Source organism: Halichoerus grypus, chromosome 10 (genome assembly GCF_964656455.1).
Source record: "Halichoerus grypus chromosome 10, mHalGry1.hap1.1, whole genome shotgun sequence".
NCBI classification, from domain to species: Eukaryota; Metazoa; Chordata; class Mammalia; order Carnivora; family Phocidae; genus Halichoerus; species Halichoerus grypus.
The window spans coordinates 28667280-28684923 of record NC_135721.1 but is presented as its reverse complement, the minus strand read 5'-3'; the positions used below and the strand labels follow the sequence as shown (position 1 = coordinate 28684923).

At 38.6% G+C, this 17644-nt stretch overlaps 1 long non-coding RNA gene across 2 annotated transcripts in view; it reads left to right on the top strand.

Annotated features, from left to right (window-relative positions):
- The window catches only part of LOC144379339 (uncharacterized), a 79509-nt gene that overhangs the window by 43877 nt on the left and 17988 nt on the right, over positions 1-17644 (top strand). Inside the window, exon 1 of one of the 2 annotated variants that reach the window (XR_013442162.1) lies at positions 12141-12197. The exons of the other annotated variant lie outside the window; for it this stretch is intronic. This is a non-coding gene — a long non-coding RNA (uncharacterized LOC144379339). Of the gene's footprint in view, positions 1-12140; positions 12198-17644 lie in introns of those variants that run through there. 2 annotated transcript variants of the gene reach the window in all.

Genomic DNA, 17644 nt, shown 5'->3' with positions numbered 1-17644 from the left:
CAAACACAGTTCATTTCTCTTTCTCTTAGAAGATATCATTAAGTGTTATATTACTGAAACAATTACAACCACCTGGTAAACTATCTCTATTCAATATTTTTCACATTCTTACTAAAGTCTTCTATTTCCTTAAGATTTCGGAGGAAGAAATTTCTTGAGAAGACGAATCCTCCACTCTTGCACAGAATCTCATCCCTCAGCTTCTAATAAGACACTGCAAGAGTCAGGTGCTATGTCATTGCATGCATCATCAGGTCTTTTATAAAAAGAATCTATTCTCCCTCTCTATCACTTAATATTTTAGTCTTACGTCTCCTCCCTTTCATTGTAAAACTCAATAGAATAGCTTCTGAGCACTGTTTGATATTTTTTACAACTTTAACCTAGTCCTTTCTTAATGAGTTTCCATTAGCCTTGGACATTCATCATTCTACCCAAACTTTTTTTTCAGGATTAACAATAATCTATTAATTATCCCTGTACATTATTCTTAGGCTTCATCTTCCTCAACCTCCCTGCAATATATGGGATAGTTAATCCCTTCTCTCTTCTTGAATAGCTCTCTTTGCTTTCATAACATCACATTCTCCAAATTCTCTTTCTACATTTAAGAAAATATCAGCTTTATTGAGATATAATTCACATAAATGATTTTTAGCCAATGGAATGTGAGCAGAAGTTATACATGCCATTCCAAGACTCCTCCATAGACACTTGTGATGCTATTTTTCATGTTATTTCCATCTTTGGCTCGATTTTTGAACCTACAAGCCACCATGTTGAAGATTGTTCACAAAAGGGAAAAAGGAAGGAGACTGAGTCTCTGAATCACTGCCTGGAGAGGAGCCTTCTGCCCCTCTGGAGCACTTCTGTGGATGGAAGGAAGGCAAAAACTACATGCATTTATGTTTAAGCCATTGTCCCCTTTCCACTTTCAGGTTTGTTGTAATAAATGTTACATCAGCATATGAAAGTCAGCTGTGCCAACATTCTGTATTTTTATTTGCCAACTTTATTACTGAAATATAATCTTTGTTTATTTTTTCTTATTACCATAAGTAAATATCTTTATATATTAATTTACCATTTGTATTTATTTTTTGCAAATTGCCCAATTATTTCTTTGTTACTGTTTCTGTGAAGTTGTTTGTTTTTCCTTATAGATTTCTTTGTATTTTAAGAACATAATATTTTATCTGTTAGAAAGACTGCTAATACTTTTTCACAACTTTGTGCTTTGTCATAATTTTTTTTATTTTTTGCTACTTAGACATTAATAATTTTATATAGGAAATTCCTTTATGGTTTTTGTTTATGGTTTTCCTTTGTTGTTTCTACCTTTAGTGTCATTTCCAAAAAGTCCTTTACCATTCTGAAATTATATTCTAGAAGTTTCATAAAATTTTTAAAACATCTAAATCTTTAATCAATCTGGAGTTTAATATAGTATAAAGTGCTTTTTGTCTTTAGTATTTGGTCCAAGATCTTACTCATAGTAGGTACTTAATGAATATTTGTTAAATTTTATTGTCTCCTTTTAAAAATTTAGGGTTGGATTAGATCTGTTGTTCTTACACTGTAATCCTCAGATCATCATCAACAGTACCTGGGAACTTGTTAGAAATGCAAACATTTTTTAAAAAAGATTTTGTTTATTTATTTGAGAGAGAAAAAGAGAGAACACAAGCGGGGGGCGGGGGGGGGGCGGGCAGAGGGAGAAGCAGACTCTCCACTGAGCAGGGAGCCCGACTACAACTACACAGGGCTCCATCCCAGGATCCTGGGATCATGATCTGAGCTGAAGGCAGCCCAGGAGCCCCAGAAATGCAAACTCTTGAGTTCCACCCCAGACTTATTGCAGGGCCTAGCAATCTGTGTTTTAACATGCTGTCCATGTGATTCTCACACAGGTTAAAGTTGACAGCCCCTTGAATAGAACATATAGGCCATATTTCTAGCCAAATTTATCTGAGAAATAAGTTTTTTTTTTTTTTTTTATGTTAACAAAACCTACTGCAGTGGAAACATGATTCTCTCATTATTAGCAGAGTAGGAAATAAAGAAGAATATGTTCAATGCTAGTCCTTGTGGGACAAAGCCATGATTGCAACGAGGGTCATAGTCCCTGGGCTTCTCAGCCTCCACTCTCTTTGCCCACAGGGTGCTTCTTCTTGCCTTGGATGACCTCATTTCTTCGGAAGCTTTCTCTAGAATACCCAGCAAATCTTTTCTTCCCATGCAGTACATTGCTACAAATGCTTTAAGCCCTTCTCTGTCAAAACTCCCTGCCATCAGTGACTTGCTCCCATGTGCAGTCTTGGAGGAGAGTTCCAGTGCCCCAGGGCTCTCGGCACAGATATGCCAAGAGCTCAGTCACAGTAAGACCTTACAACTCTGAATAGCTAGCCAGATCTCGGGGCTGTTCCTGGGAGGTCACTCGGGGAACCACCCTGCATCCCCCTTTACTGCCACAGGCACCCCTGGAGCTGGCACTGCAAATTTCTGAGGTTAAAGAACCCTTCTGATCATGGTCCAGGGATATTACAGATCTCAGAGTCTAAGCAAGCATTCTTCATTTATTGACTTCCAAGGCTGTCTACACTTATCTACCACCTTGAAAACAGCATTCTTTCCCTTTGCCCCTTGTAGCTCTGGAAGACTCATGAGGAAGAGTTTATAGACAGTAGACTGGGAGTTGCATATTTAGTTTTCTCCAACTCAATGTTAAGATGGATCAATCTTTAGAAAGAACTCCTAGTCTCTACCTCCTGCAGAGCAGCAGGAGAGATGTTTCCATTCTAATCCAGGGAGTGGAACGTGGGAGTGAGTGCTGGTCCTATTCCTTCTAGGATGGGCTAAGGAATTTCTTATTATATAGCAAAGCAAACAAACAACTCACCAAAAACCAGAGTTCAAGCTCTTTCAATATATGTCACACTAAGCCCAGACACATATTTCTCTGATGTCAGAGCTGATATTAACCACCTCAAGGCTATGATGCTGAGATTAAGTATATTTGTGTGAAGGGGAATGGGGAATGAGGTTTAGGTAACAGATACAGGGATTCAAGCAAGAGGAATAAGAGATTGCCACTTGAGCCATAAACAAGGCCTACCGACCACTTTTGAGAGTGCGTGCATGCGTGTGTGCGCGTGTGTGTGCGTGCGTGCGTGTGTGTGCGTGTGCGCGTGTGTGCATGCGCGCAGGCACATGCACATAGTCATACTTTGAAAAGTCCCAGGGTGTGCTTTTGCTTTATTGGGAGACCAGAAATGCCAGTCCTACTTCTTGAGAATAAGACCCTGCTGCAGGGCTGCCTGGTCTGGGAGACAGCAGGGCAGTGCCTAGGGGTCCGCTTTCACATCCAGGCTCACATTTAGAAAGTGATGTTCTACCTGACAGCATGCTCACTGCAGCAATTTCTGGCAGTGTTAATACCAAGGAATTTGTGTTTGGGGCCGGGGGTGGAGGGGGAGGAAGATAATTGGCAGGCTGCACATGCTGATCTTTTCCCGGGCTCCTCTTTCCTCGGGCCTGCGTCTGGGCTGGGTTTGCTCGCTGTCTCCGACCCGCCAAGCCGATCGGGCTGTCGGCAGCGCGTGTCAGAGCCGCCTGGCAAGGCAGCAGTGCTTCCTTACTTGACAGCTCATCTCTCATCCTTCCTCAGATCTCGTCAACCTACACGGTCTGCTCCGCCAACAGCTAATAGCAGCATGATGGCGAGGAAGGCAGTGACAGCGGTAGCTGTCGGCATTTATTTCACCTTTGGTTTTTGCTGCACAGAAAATTCTAGCACTGATGAGGTCTGAGCTGCGGGGGAGACACGGAGAAGCGTGCACTGGGTTTGAGGAAGGTGACACTCTCAGAAATCTGCCCATTCTCCTATAATAACATGACATTTGGGCTGAGTGGTCTCCAGCAAGGATTTAATGCCTCCCTTGTTTGGACGTTTGTCCACTAAGATGGCAGGCTTGACAGGATGCATCCAGGATTGTATACTGTCACCAAGGCTCAAGGACTATATATTTCTGTTTCCTGTATAAGATTTCTGAGACCTTTTAAAAATTCAGCGGCAAAACAGGGAGTTAGTCTCCTACTATCTCTTGCATTCTTGCTTCTTCATTGTTCTCCTTGCCAAAATGATATCCTGTAAAATCTGCTTACAGTGCTGTACAAAGTAGGGACAGATGCTGCCCTGCCCTCCAGGGCCATCCAAGACATGCCTACATAGAGACAAACATGATTTCTGCATCCCCTTCTCTGTTACCTAAGATACAGTTTGTCATAGTGCATGGGGTACACAGACTTTATAGTCAGACCTACATCCCAGTCATGTCTTGGTCATTTACTAGCTGTGTGACCTTAGGCAATACATTTAACTCCTGAGTCTCAATTTCCTCATCTGTAAAGTGGGCACAACAATGAAGCCTATGTTTCAGGGTTGTCACAAAATTAAACTTCGTGTTTATAAACTAAGCTGGCCTACAGTGAGTCTTCAATGCCTGGTTTTGACATTTTGGAAAATGTATCTTATGATATGTGAATGGAATTCCCATTTCTTGTGATGTGTATGGATGGGTCCTGGTTGAATACAAAGGACTTAAGCTATCAAAATCTTTTACTTCATATTAACCATCCTCTCTTCCATGCATCATTTCTATTCCTTCTGCCATTGATCAAGTTATGGAGCTAGCATGGAATGCTACTTACCCACATAGACATGAAGGTATCTGGATACATATATACACACATACATACCCATCTATATGATAGATTCATAACACACATTATCTGGATAGGTTAGCTTGAGTATAACATGTCAGTTAATCAATTTTGCTTCTGGGCTATTTAAAAGATATTGGTCTTTTCACTGATTATCTTCAACTAGGGTGAGTAATGATTGCACTTATTGCATTGGTGTAGCTAATGGAGAAAGTTCCATTTGGATATCTTTTTCTATTAACAAATATTGTGCTTTTAAATATATGTTCTTTGGTGTATTTATGTATGTAATAATTTAAGTTCGTAATTTGTTCATGTATAATGAAGATCATCCATTATAATGAAATTGAGGAACACTGTTACAGATTAAATGATAATTACATTTGATTCTTTTGCTTAACTAGTTAGTACTGGCTATGCTTATACTGGATAAAGCTTAAGTGGAATGATTGATAGGTAAGATGAGTTTTTTTTATATCAGTATTTCACTAATCTCATAAGTCCATGGGCCAATTTTCCAGTATAGTCTCAGGAAGGTGCTCCTATGATTTTTTTTTTCCTGAGCAGGAAAATGAGCTTTCTGATGTCCTCATGGTTCTGTCCTTAGCTAGATATCTAACGTTTCTTATACTTGTAGCAACATGTACTCTTCAGAGTCCTTTCACTTGAACTCCATGATACTGACCCCATTTCCAGTTTCCATCTCCTTGCCTCCATATATGAAGAAAAATGCCAACTACCCAATGATGTGAGGGAAATGTGGGAATAATTCTTTGGAATGTTAAGCATTTTTCCTTGAGAGTTTGAAGGTCCAGTGTACTGTGAAGGCATAGGGCCATTTTTGGAAGAAGAGAGGGAAGATGGAATTCACAGTTTTGGCATTCTCTCACATTCCAAAGGCTGGAGCCTCTGTGTGTGTGTGTGTGTGTGCGTGCGCATGAGCACACTCGAGTGGCATGCACGTGTGTGTAGGGGGACTTCTTGCTTATATCAATCATAAACCTCCTTTGTTGTTCGCTGATTGAAGTATGAGTTACTGAAACAAAATTGTGAGTAAGTTGAAGTCAGAGAATCTTTTTTAGAAATGTATTTGCCTCAAAATGCTTAGCATAGTGTAGGGAAATTTTAAGCACACAGTGGGTTCTTGCTAAGTGAAATTGAAAGATACTTTTTGCTTCTTACTGCCTACCTAACACTGGGTTGCATAAAATCGGCTCATGGGAACTTGTTCATTATGTCTGCTCCATGGATAGTAAGGCAAATGCTTACTGGAAGGAGGGTCAATGAGATACAAACAAATTCAGGTTGTGATAAATGGTCCATGCCCTTTTGTGATCCCTAATGACTCCAAATTACTTTTAGTGATAGATGCTCATTGACTTTTTCACAAAGTGGTAATGTGAAACCTGCTCCGAAATACGGGAGTTGCCTAAAAATAAGTCTCCTAGAAATTAAGCTGAAAACAAGAAAAATTCCTGAGACGGAGCTAATGTCTGTAGCATGCTACCAGTTGGGAGCTGTTTCAAGAATGGAGACTTTCCTAACCAGAGCGAGGGTCAGAGATAAGTAGAACTGGCAGTCAACCGTGTACATGCCTGAGAAACATGCTATGATGCTGAGGTTTGAGAATATTTGCTGCACCCTACTATTGTTATGTTAGTGTTATCACTTAGAGCTAAAGGGTGCTGATAAGGAAGGGACTGTGGGAAAAGAGGTAGTCCGAGTATTTTAAAATGAGCACAATATTCCATCACTAAATATATTATGTCCCCACTTATTGGATCAGATTATCCTTGTTGAGCCAGAGATGGCCATGGGAATTGCAATTTCTCTTGTCTAGGTGATTTATTCATTTTGTGTTTCTTTAGTTTCTCTAGGGTGGTCTGGCATAAGCCTGATCACCCAGTAGAATTTGCCTGAAGCAGCTGTTGTCTTCGTAATGGAGTGAATGAGGGATGTGCTGATTTTTTGCCTCTTCTGGTGAGCTTCGTGGAAGATGACAATATCGTTGACATGTGATCCTTGGTTTCACCTCTCCTGATGCTTTGTTCATGACTAGTGCTTGATATAGTTGTCTTCCTGATACGGTTTACCAGCACCTAATTCCAGGAGACCTCTAAGAGACATTACCATGAAAGGCCAGGCATACAAATTCTACCCTTCTATGAAAAAAGAGGGTGGTTATGGAGATTTGTGTGAAATGCTGAAATGTGACATGTTTATGACTAAAAATACATGCTGGCAATATCATCTCCAGAGTGGGAAAGTTTTATTTTGTAATTTCCATAACTCAAAGGACTTGGTGGTTTTTACTTTAAGTTTTAATTTATTGATGTTCTACACCTGCTTGTAAAATGCTGACCCTCTGGGAAGTGTACTTTGATGCCTACAGACACCTAAAAACCAGAATTCATAATTTTCTAACTAAAGTCTTAAAAATCCTTTATTTATAGCAACCTTATGAAGGAACAATGTATTGAGGTAACCAGGAACTTTGTGACTTCATGGAAGGGGAACATAAATGACAGTTCAGGAACTCTATAAAATCAGGCCCTTTTGTTGGGGCCCTTTAGATTACTGGTACATCTTTAGTACATTTTAAGCATTTGGCAAAATTTGGCTCAATGTATATATATTTAAAAATTATGTACTCCTGACATTGCAACCTGATTATAAGTTCCAAATTTTGGGAAATAATTGAAAAAAAAATAATGTTTTAAAAATGATTCAATTTAAGGGTGCCTGGGTGGCTCGGTTGGTTAAGTGTCTGACTCTTGATTTCAGCTCAGGTCATGATCTCAGGGTCACGAGATCTAACTCAGTGTCGGGCTCCACATTTGGCATGGAGACTGCTTAAGAGTCTCTCTCTTCTTTGTCTTCTGCCCCTCCCCCCCTCTCTAAAAAAAGATTCAATTTAAAATATTTTTCCTTAAATTTTTGGATTTTTCTAAAAAGTAAACTGTTCAACAAAAAAAGCCAACCTGAAAATCCTGTTTAGAAGATCCCAGATCTCTTATCACACTATTTATTTTACTGAGATTACTTTCTACTATTCTTGTTGAAATTTATTTTGAGTGCCAGATTTCATCAGATCTTCAACATTTCATGTACCCTCACGCAGAAATGATGAGCTGATTCATAAATGTAAAACAGTAAATTCATATGTGAAAATATAAAAATAAGCCCTTATTTCTAAAAATAATAATACATTTGGCCTCAAGAATTTCATGTTTCTGCAAGGACTCTGTGGGTAATAGGGGTTAACCCAATCAAAAGTATTTGGCTGGAAGAGACCCCCACCAGACATGAGTGCCGTAGGTCTTCGAGACCCTGAGGCACCCCTCTTTTGGTTGGTTTGATTATCTAATTGTATCTTCTACTTTCTGAGACTGCACCTAGGGTTCTGCCTTCTCTCCTTGACTTTACTCCTGAACTTTTGACTTAGGCTTGGTGACCTGACTCCAACTTCCAAGTTCCTATACTGCTCTGAGCTGCTGCCTCTGGTTCTCTTTCAGATCCCAAAGGCCAGATTTCCCAAGTCAGCAGGTGACTGGATCTGAATTCTTCTTTGCCACTGCCTGCCTTGACTAAGCTTGGAGTTCGGCTGTGTCCTAATTTCACCAAGCTCCACGAGAGCAGGGCCTGACCCCTTTAGGAGCTATCCTAAAAGAGCTATAGAAGGCAGAAGAGGGAGGTTCCAAAGGAATCCTAGAGTGAAAATTTTAGTAGAGCTGATGACACCTACACCTTTTCTTGGTCTTTAGTTTAAATATTTCCTACAGAGTTTACTTAAGTGAGTTGCAGCTTCTTTCCTAATTTTTTTCTAGGCTTTAATTTACAGACCGGAATGACATTCTTGCTCTTTACCTTTTGGGGAAGGAATGGAATAAAGTGGTTGAATTAAGAAATAGAAGAAGAATCAATGTGAGGTAGCCCAGTGATCTGAAGTTATGTGGCTTTGATTGGAGCTTGGTTTGAAAGAGGATGACTGACTAAGTACCACAGGCAAATCAGTTGAGTGGGCATTTTATTAATTTGGCTCATAAAAAAGAGAGTCAATCAGTATCACACCTTGGGGAATATTCACATAAAATCAGATTCAAATATGACTAATTAAAAGGAATTTCCAAGAGTAACTCAGCATAATGCCAAATTAAAGAGCAAATGCACCTGAGGAGCTGGAAGCAATAAGGGAAGCTGAGAGGTTTCTCGGGAAGAAGCTGCGGTTAGCATCCGCAAGAGCCTTGGGGAATGAGACTCAAGGTCAGGGACTAGAATCAAGAAAAGTTGGATGAATTTTACTAGTCCCAAAAGGAAGTGCTCAAAGAAGACAGAGTCAAAAATAAAAAAAGAGTCATAAAAGGTGTATTTGAGTGTGCTAAGGATCTGGGTCCTGTTTGCATTGATGACCCGGTGGGAGCTACTTAGGATGGCATGTGGAAAAGAAGAATCTGGAAGCCACAGAGGCCAGGAAATAGTGAGAGAGATAAAAATGTAGCCAGGAGAGGAGTCTAGATTGAAAACTGAGAGCAACTGGATTAAATAGCAAGCTGGAAGCACCAGGGAAAGATAGAAACATTGGTTGGATATCAATGCTAGTTGTTAAAAGAGTTGAAAAATGTAGGCTTTTAGGTTTGGGTGAACTCTGGGGTGAATCTTGAAGGAATAATGGAGAATAGATTCCAAGCACAAACACTGCGAGTGAAGAGTGAATTTACTAGTCTGTGCACAGATCTGTTTTGAGCATCTACCATGCAATTCACACTATAATTAATATTCTGGATGAATACAGAGGTAAATGAAACGCACCTCTTGTGCCTAAATTGCTCAGTACGGTCAAGGTATAGCCTGGCACTGAACAGACACCCAAGACATATTTTTTGACTGTCTTCTTTTGTGCTTTGGTCACAGTGGAGTGATAGAACCAGCTCATATGAACTGTTTGTTAGTATCTCTCCCCAACTCCATGTTCAGTGATGTCATGTTGGAAGCTTGAAATTGGCCATGGTGGAAGTATTTGCAGCATAAGAATTGGCAAACACTCCAAATCAGGGCTCCTTCTCCTCCCCCTGCCTCCAACCCAGTCATTAAACTTTTACCAGCACACTGGTACTAGATCAACTTAATCAGTTTAATTTAACAAATATTGAGTACTTCATAAAAGTACATCCCTGTGCTGGATACTTGTCATCCTGCTTTCAAAAGGTATTTGTCATTTCCCAATAACTTGATTACTTAGGTGGTTTGGAAGCTTTCCTTATTTAACCAGTACCATATTTTAGAGTGATGGTTTGCCTCCACTCTCTTGTGAAATGGGAATGCAAAGCCAACACAAGTTTGTGAGTTTTCTCCTTGGATTTGGAGTATTGGCAGTATGTTCCATGGATGTGCAAGGGAAGACCTTTCTACTTCCTACTAGAAATTCAGCTCCTAATAGGTATATACTTACCTTTAAAAAGCTGTTCTTTGATTGGCTCTTCTGACAATGGTTCATGGTAGAAATTTGGGATCAGTGATTATCCAGGGGATCATGGATGGTTCTTTTGTTATTTTTTCCTGTGAAAAGTAGAAGCATTATGTTTCTTTCTATCCCTATAAAAGATTCCCTTCATAAGTGTATACAAATTGGGTCCTGGCCCTACTACCTCTTAGGTTAGACATTCAGGGTCACTTTATATTTGCAATTTCAGATACACTAATTCAGTGACATTGAGATTAGAGTGGGAATCATTAACAGTGCTCTGTTAATGCCAATTACCTCTGCAACAGTCAGACTAGAGACAGATAAGAGTCCCTGATGACTGATTAAAATATGGTATCCTGAAAATTAAGTGTCTAGTTTGAGTGTAGATGTAGCCCAAAGATTTGTTATCTGAATTAACTCAGATTGAATGCTAATATTGGGAAAACTCACCAGGAATAATATAACTGTTATACTTCCCCAGTGGGAATAAAATAGAAAGAACTTTACACTTCTGGGCCATGTTAAAGTCAGGAAAATTGGGATTGAAGTCTTTTATGATAACTTTTAAGTCATAAAGCCTACTAATGAGAGGGTCGAAGTAAAAATAGTAGAACTAAGTATGGCATTAAAGTTTCTATGATGTTACCTCCTTAATCTAATTTTAACATTTGATTTATGCTTTTCAAATAGTGTTATATATAACTCAAAATTTTCATAAGGGAGCAAACTATTTTTTTGTGGTGGGTTCATTTCTTTTTGCCCAATGCTATTGTCTTCAGGTAGTACCCAGAATTTGGATAATTACCTCCTTGTAAAACATAACTTTGGAAAAGATTTTAGAGATTAGAAAATGATTGGCCAAATAGAACTAATATCAGACATGGTAGTGAGATTTAAAGAGCCAGGTTTTATTTTAACTAATGAAAAATCAACATATGGATAATGCTGAGGAATGAAATAAAAAATTAGGAAAAGCATCTTTGAGTTGCTGTTTGTTTAAGCTAGCTCATAGATGCTAAAACGTAGGAAATATTTGTATTCCTAGAAGGTTATAATGATATAAAGTGCATTTATTTATTCATTTAAAAAATGGTATTCTTCTTCTTTTTAATTTAGAAAGGTAAAAGAAAAAAACAAAAAATGGACAGAATCTTTATTCTCAGAAAAATTCTATTAAAAATAGTTATATTAAAAATAGTTATATATTTGTGTATATATCAATGGGTACACATATGCACATCTATATGCACATGTGTGTATATACATGTCTCTATACACACATATGTATCGATCTATATAGACACATATGTATGTATCTCTGAATGCATTTATCATTGTTATCTATCATCTATCTATCTATCTATCTATCTATCTATCTATCTATCATCTATCTATCTATCTATCATCTATCGTTCTATCTTATTTGTCAGAAAATTCAAAAGGTTTTTCTGGTTTCTCTAAGATTGAGGACTCAAATAATGCAAAATTAAATGCTGACCTGAACTTACAGGAAAAAAAATGGAATCTTTGTTCACCAGAAACAAATGGGAACTCTGAAAACCAGAACTCCCAAGAACCTGATTTGAGACTACATCATCCATCTGATGCTACTCTACCATCTCATATTCCTACCATGAGTCTGAGTGACCCAGTTTCTCTGTATCTGCACCATCATTTGTTATTATCACTATTTTTTATTTTGGCCCTTCTGATAGGTGTAGAGTGATAACACATTGTGGTTTTAGTTTGCATTTCCCTGATGGCCAACAATGTTGAAAATCTTTCTTTTCCTTCTGGTATCCCCACGTGCATGTTAATGCCTTCTGTGGTTGTCTCACAGCCCTCGGGCCCTGCTGCTACTGCCTGGCCAAGTGGAATGTTGTTGACCCTATTGCCTCACTGGGATGGGTGGGGACAAGTTCGGCTCCGTGGCGGCCCCGCCCACACTTTCCCAGTGAAAGCGGACAGCTGCCTTGCACCATCTGGGTGCTGCTCTTGCACAGGGGGTAAGGTGAGTACCTTACTGATCCTCACTGACTCCCAGGTAGGAGGAAGTGGAGGACTGACTGGCACTACGTTGCACAGTTTTGTGATGCCTTTTTGATGACCTGGGGAGTGGAGGCTCACTTCCACCCCGAGCTCGCTGAAAGGGTGCAGGGAATGCCAGGAAGAGGAAGAAAGGGCTTTCCTTCTCTCTCTTCCTTTAAAATTTTTTTGGGCTAAAAATGCACTTACTTTGCCCTCATTCTTTTACTTTTGTTATTTTCATTTTTTTTTTTTTTAAGTAGGCTCCACCCCAGTGCAGGGCCGGAACTCATGACCCCAGGATCAAGACCTGAGCTGAGACCAAGAGTCAGGTGCTTTAACTGACTGAGCCACCCAGCCACCCAGTTTGCCCTCACTCTTGATTGGTAGTTTTGCTCTATGCAGAATTTTTGATCCAGTCATTTTTGTTTAGTGCTCTGGAGATTCTCCTCTGTGATCTGTTGCTGCTGAGAATTCTGCTATCAGTCCCATCTGAGTTCCTCTGCAGGAATGTCTCTTAACTTTGGCTATAGTTAAGATGTTTCCTCTTGTTATACTGTTTCTCAGTGATGTTTCATTTATTTGCAGTATTCTGGCTAGGCAGTTAGTGAACTTTCAGTCCTCAATTTGGAAAAATTCTCAACCTTTCTCTTCTCATACTTTCTCTCCACATGCATTCCCTAAGTTTGCTTTTTTAGGAAATTTTGTACTTGTCTTTCATAGTTTTTGTTTCATCATTTCTCTGTGTTGCATTCTTTTTGACCTCTTCAGTGTGCTCTTCTAATTCACCAATTCTCTTGTCTGGTCTAGAGTATATGCCAAGTGATGAATTTTTTTTTTTTTTTAAATTTCAGTGACTATATTTTTATTTCCATGTTTCTAATGAGTTCTTTTTTTCTTGCCATCTGATCTTGTTTTATTTCAACTTTTTTATTTTGTAATTTCTTATTTTTTTAGAAGAAAGTTTCATATCTTGAGGACCCTAAAACATACTTATTTTAAAGTGATTTTTAGATAGCAATCTTATTCATGTCTGGTCTAGAATTAATCCTTCTTCCAGTTGTTGATTTTGTTATCTATTTTTCTTAGCCTCAGTGTTCCTCATGTGATTTTAAATTGTGGTTTGTGGGTTCATCTTGATTGTGAATTTCTTTGCTTTCTCTTCCTCTTCTCATTCTCTCCTATCTAGTGGTTACTTTCTCTTTGCTCCCAAGATCCTATGTTGGGACTTTGGGGTTTATGTCCTGCTCTGATAATGGCAATATTGCAGATCCAGTCAATAAATCAGAGTATAAAATCAGTAATGCAAGAAACAACAGGTGTTGGTGAGGATGTGGAGAAAGGGGAACTCTCTTGCATTGTTTGTGGGAATGCAAACTGTTGCAGCCACTCTGGAAAACAGTATGGAGGTTCCTCAAAAAATAAAAAATAGAACTACCCTATGATCCAGCAATTGCACTATTAGGTATTTACCTAAAGAATACAAGAACACTAATTCAAAGGGATATGCACCCTGATGTTTATAGCAGTATTATCTACAATAGCCAGTTATGGAAACAGCCCAAGTGTCCATCGACTAATGAATGGATAAAGAAGATGTACTATAGCTATATCTATATATCCACACAATGGAATATTACTCAGCCATAAAAAGAATGACATCTTGCCATTTGCAACAATGTAGATGGAGCTAGAGAGTATTACGCTAAGCAAAATAAGTCAGTCAGGGAATGACAAATACACAAATGATTTCACTCATATGTAGAATTTAAGAAATAAAAGAAACGAGCAAAGTGAAAAGAGAGAGAGAGAGAGAGGCAAACCAAGAAACAGACTCTTACTATAGAGAATAAACTGATGGTCACCAGAGGGGAGATGGGTGGGGGGATGGGTGAAATAGGTGATGGGGATGAAGGAGTGCACTTGCTGTTATGAGCCCCAGGTGATGTATGGAAGTGTTGAATCGCTATGTTGTGCACCTGAAACTAATATTACACTGTGTTAACTGGAATTTAAATAAAAACTTAAAACAATCAGAGTATAGTTTGCTCCTGTTCTTGACCTTGAGGTCAAGTCTGTCTCCTCTGGACCACAAGTTTACTTAAGTGGAAACCCCAGGTAGTTTTCTTCCACAGGTTTTTCTAGGCTCCCTTCCCAGGTGTTGGAGCCTCATTCCAATCTCAGCTTCATGCAGTGAGACTTTGGTCTACTACTCATGAGGCACTTGTCCTTTTATTCCTTTCATTTAGAATCTAAGACAACTGGCTAACTTTTACTCCCCAAACTCTGTAGAACCAGAGATTCTTTCATATATTATGTATATTAATATGCATAGAATATTCATAAATACTATATATTAAATGAAATCATGTTATATTCATATATATTCATACTATATATGAATCCCTAGCACTTAGCTCTTAGTAGAGTGCATGACATCAAGTAGCTACATATTAAATATTTGTAAGATTGAGGTTGGTTGACTATGTTATGACCTTGGTTACTAATTAACATAGTGAAATTTTTATACTATTACAATATTTTTCCAAAGAGTTTTTTCTTTGTTAAGCACTGTAATTCTGTGTTCAGATAAAATTATACTGAAGCAAATTTAATTTTTTGAAAATAACTTTATTTATGTTGGTAAGCCAGACTCTATCCTTTGGCTTCAAATGAATTAACATGATTGTGCTAGATTGTAAAGATTTTAAACAGGGGGAAAAAATCAACAAAGAGACTAAATAGCACACTTAGAAGATAAAATTTCCTTTTGGGGAAAAAATAAAATAATTTTTTTTAGGAAGTTACTTTGATAAATTTACACTAATGTGTTGGTGTGTTCAAAGCTGGTGATCAGACTTCCAGAAAACTTCTGGCATCCTCAAAAATGTGGTAAGCAATATAAAAGCTAACTAAAAGTTAAAGGAGATGATGTCAGGAAAGGGAAATGATGCTTACAAAGCCATGAACTTTGCAGATGGAGTTGCCCTTAATGGTCTAATATTGATTTAAAGCCAATTTAATTTAAAAGTATACGGACCTTTATTTATTAAATTTCAGAAAAAAATAGATCAGAAAAATTAAGGAAGGGAAGATGGTGGGGTAATAGGGAAGCTCAGAAGAAACTTGACTCTCAAAAATAATTTGTGATGTGTTTATGTTAAATGGATGAATGAGTTTATGTTAAATGGATGAATCCCTGAAAATAATATTTACTAGTGATCCTATCAGAAAAAGAACAAGTACAGTTGATCCTTGAAAAACATGGGGGTTAGGGGCTCCCACCCCCTGCACAGTCAAAAATCTGCGTATAACTTTTGATTCCCCCCCAACCTAACTACAAAGAGCCCACTGTGGATCAGAAGCCTTACTGATAACATAAACAGTGGATTAACACATATTTTGTATGTTATATGTATTACATACTGTATTCTTAAGATACAGTAAGCTAGAGAAAAGAAAATGTTATCAAGAAAACCACAGGAGGGGCGCCTGGGTGGCTCAGTCCTTAAGCTTCTGCCTTCAGCCTCAGGTCACGATCCCAGGGTCCTGGGATCGAGCTCCGCATCAGGTTCCCTGCTCAGTGGAGAGTCTGCTTCTCCTTCTCCCACTCCCCCTGCTTGTGTTCCCTCTCTCACTGTGTCTCTCTCTCTCAAATAAATAAACAGTCTTAAAAAAAAAAAACCCACAGGCAAGAGAAAATACACTTACAGTACAATCCACATATAAGTGGACCCACATAACTCAAACCTGTGTAGTTCAAGGATCAACTGTCCTCCCACTACAATCACAAACACAGTGTAGTCTGGAGTCAAACAGAAACTCCATGTGTTACAAGTCATGAGGATATCATGGTATTAAAACCAAGTATACCATTGTATCAGTTTCTTTTGACTGCCATAACAAATTAACACAATTTTGGTGATTTCAAAGAAAGTTTTTTTCTCTCAGTTCTGAGGACTGGAAGTTGGCAAGGGCCACACTTGTTTCCAAGCCTCTAGGAGAGATTTTGTTCCCTGCCTCTCCCACCTTCCAGTGGCCGTCGGCATTCCTTGGCTTGTGGCGGCAACATCTTCCGCTCTGTGTCTGTCTCTAAATTCCATCTGCCTCTCTCATGATGATACTTGTGATGGCATTTAGGTCCCACACAGATGATCTAGGATAAGCTCTTTGTCTTCAAGATCCTTCATCATATTTCTCGCAGTATAAAGTACTATCCATTCTTCTGCCCACATAAGGTCCTATTCATTAAGACATTATCTTCGTTTGCTAGGGCTGCCAAAACAAATACTGCAAGCTGGGCGGCTTAAACAATAGAAATTGATTATATCACAGTCCTGGAGGCTGGAAGCTTAAGATCAAGGTGTTGGCAGGTCTGGTTTCTCCTAAGGCCCCTCCCCTTGGCTTGTAGACAGCTGCCTTCTTGCTGCGTCTCTACAAGTTCTTTCCTCTGCACACACCTGCCCTTGGTGTCTCTTTGTGTGTCTACATTTCCTCTTCTTATAAGGACACTACTCAGATTGGCCCACTGTACAGGCCACCTTTTAATTTAATTTCCTCCTTAAAGACCTCATCTCCAAATATAGTCATATTCTGATATACTGGGGATTAGGGCTTCAACATGTGAATTTTGGCGGGGGACACAATTCAGCCCTTACCAGATATGAACATATCTTTTGTGGGGGGGCACCATTTAGCCCACTACAAATGTGTAACTTTCATTGAAATGAGAAAAAAGTTAACTATAATCTACCATGCTCTATTCACCAATGCAGGCAAGTGTAATACATTTAAGGAGTAGTCTCATCAAAACAGTTAAAATTTTAGAGAAAAAGAACTCTATCAGGGGTTGCTGACAATTAACTAGAAAAATCACTTATGTGGAATAGTCATTTCTCAATGAGGCAAGATTAAATGTAATGCTAGCATATTGCAAAAATCTCACACTGATATTTATTTGGGAATATTTTTTAAAGCTCTCCCTTTCATTTATGGATTTATAGACAACTTGTGAAGATTACAATAGAAAAGAATTCTCCCTTGGTTAAAGGAAAACATATAATTTAAGTGGCGGCATAATTTATACTATATACTGCAATTGCCTGACTTTAATGAGAAAATAAAGTAAATTCCAATACACTTTCCTGGGAATCATTCCAGCTTTCAATAATCGGCTGCAGTGGGATGCCAGGAAGTGGCTGTTCATAGGGAGATGACCCAAAGTCCATATCTATAAACACAAATAGGTTGCTTTCTTGGTAACGTTATCTTTGATTACAAGGAAAGTGAACTAATGTTAATATATATGTTTTCAGAGTTATATCATGCACATATTGGTACCTGGTACCAGGACATCTAAGAATGTAAAAGTTACAGATATAAAAAATCACACCAATTTTACAGAAGGTCCCTTGTCTTGTATTTTGCTTCAGA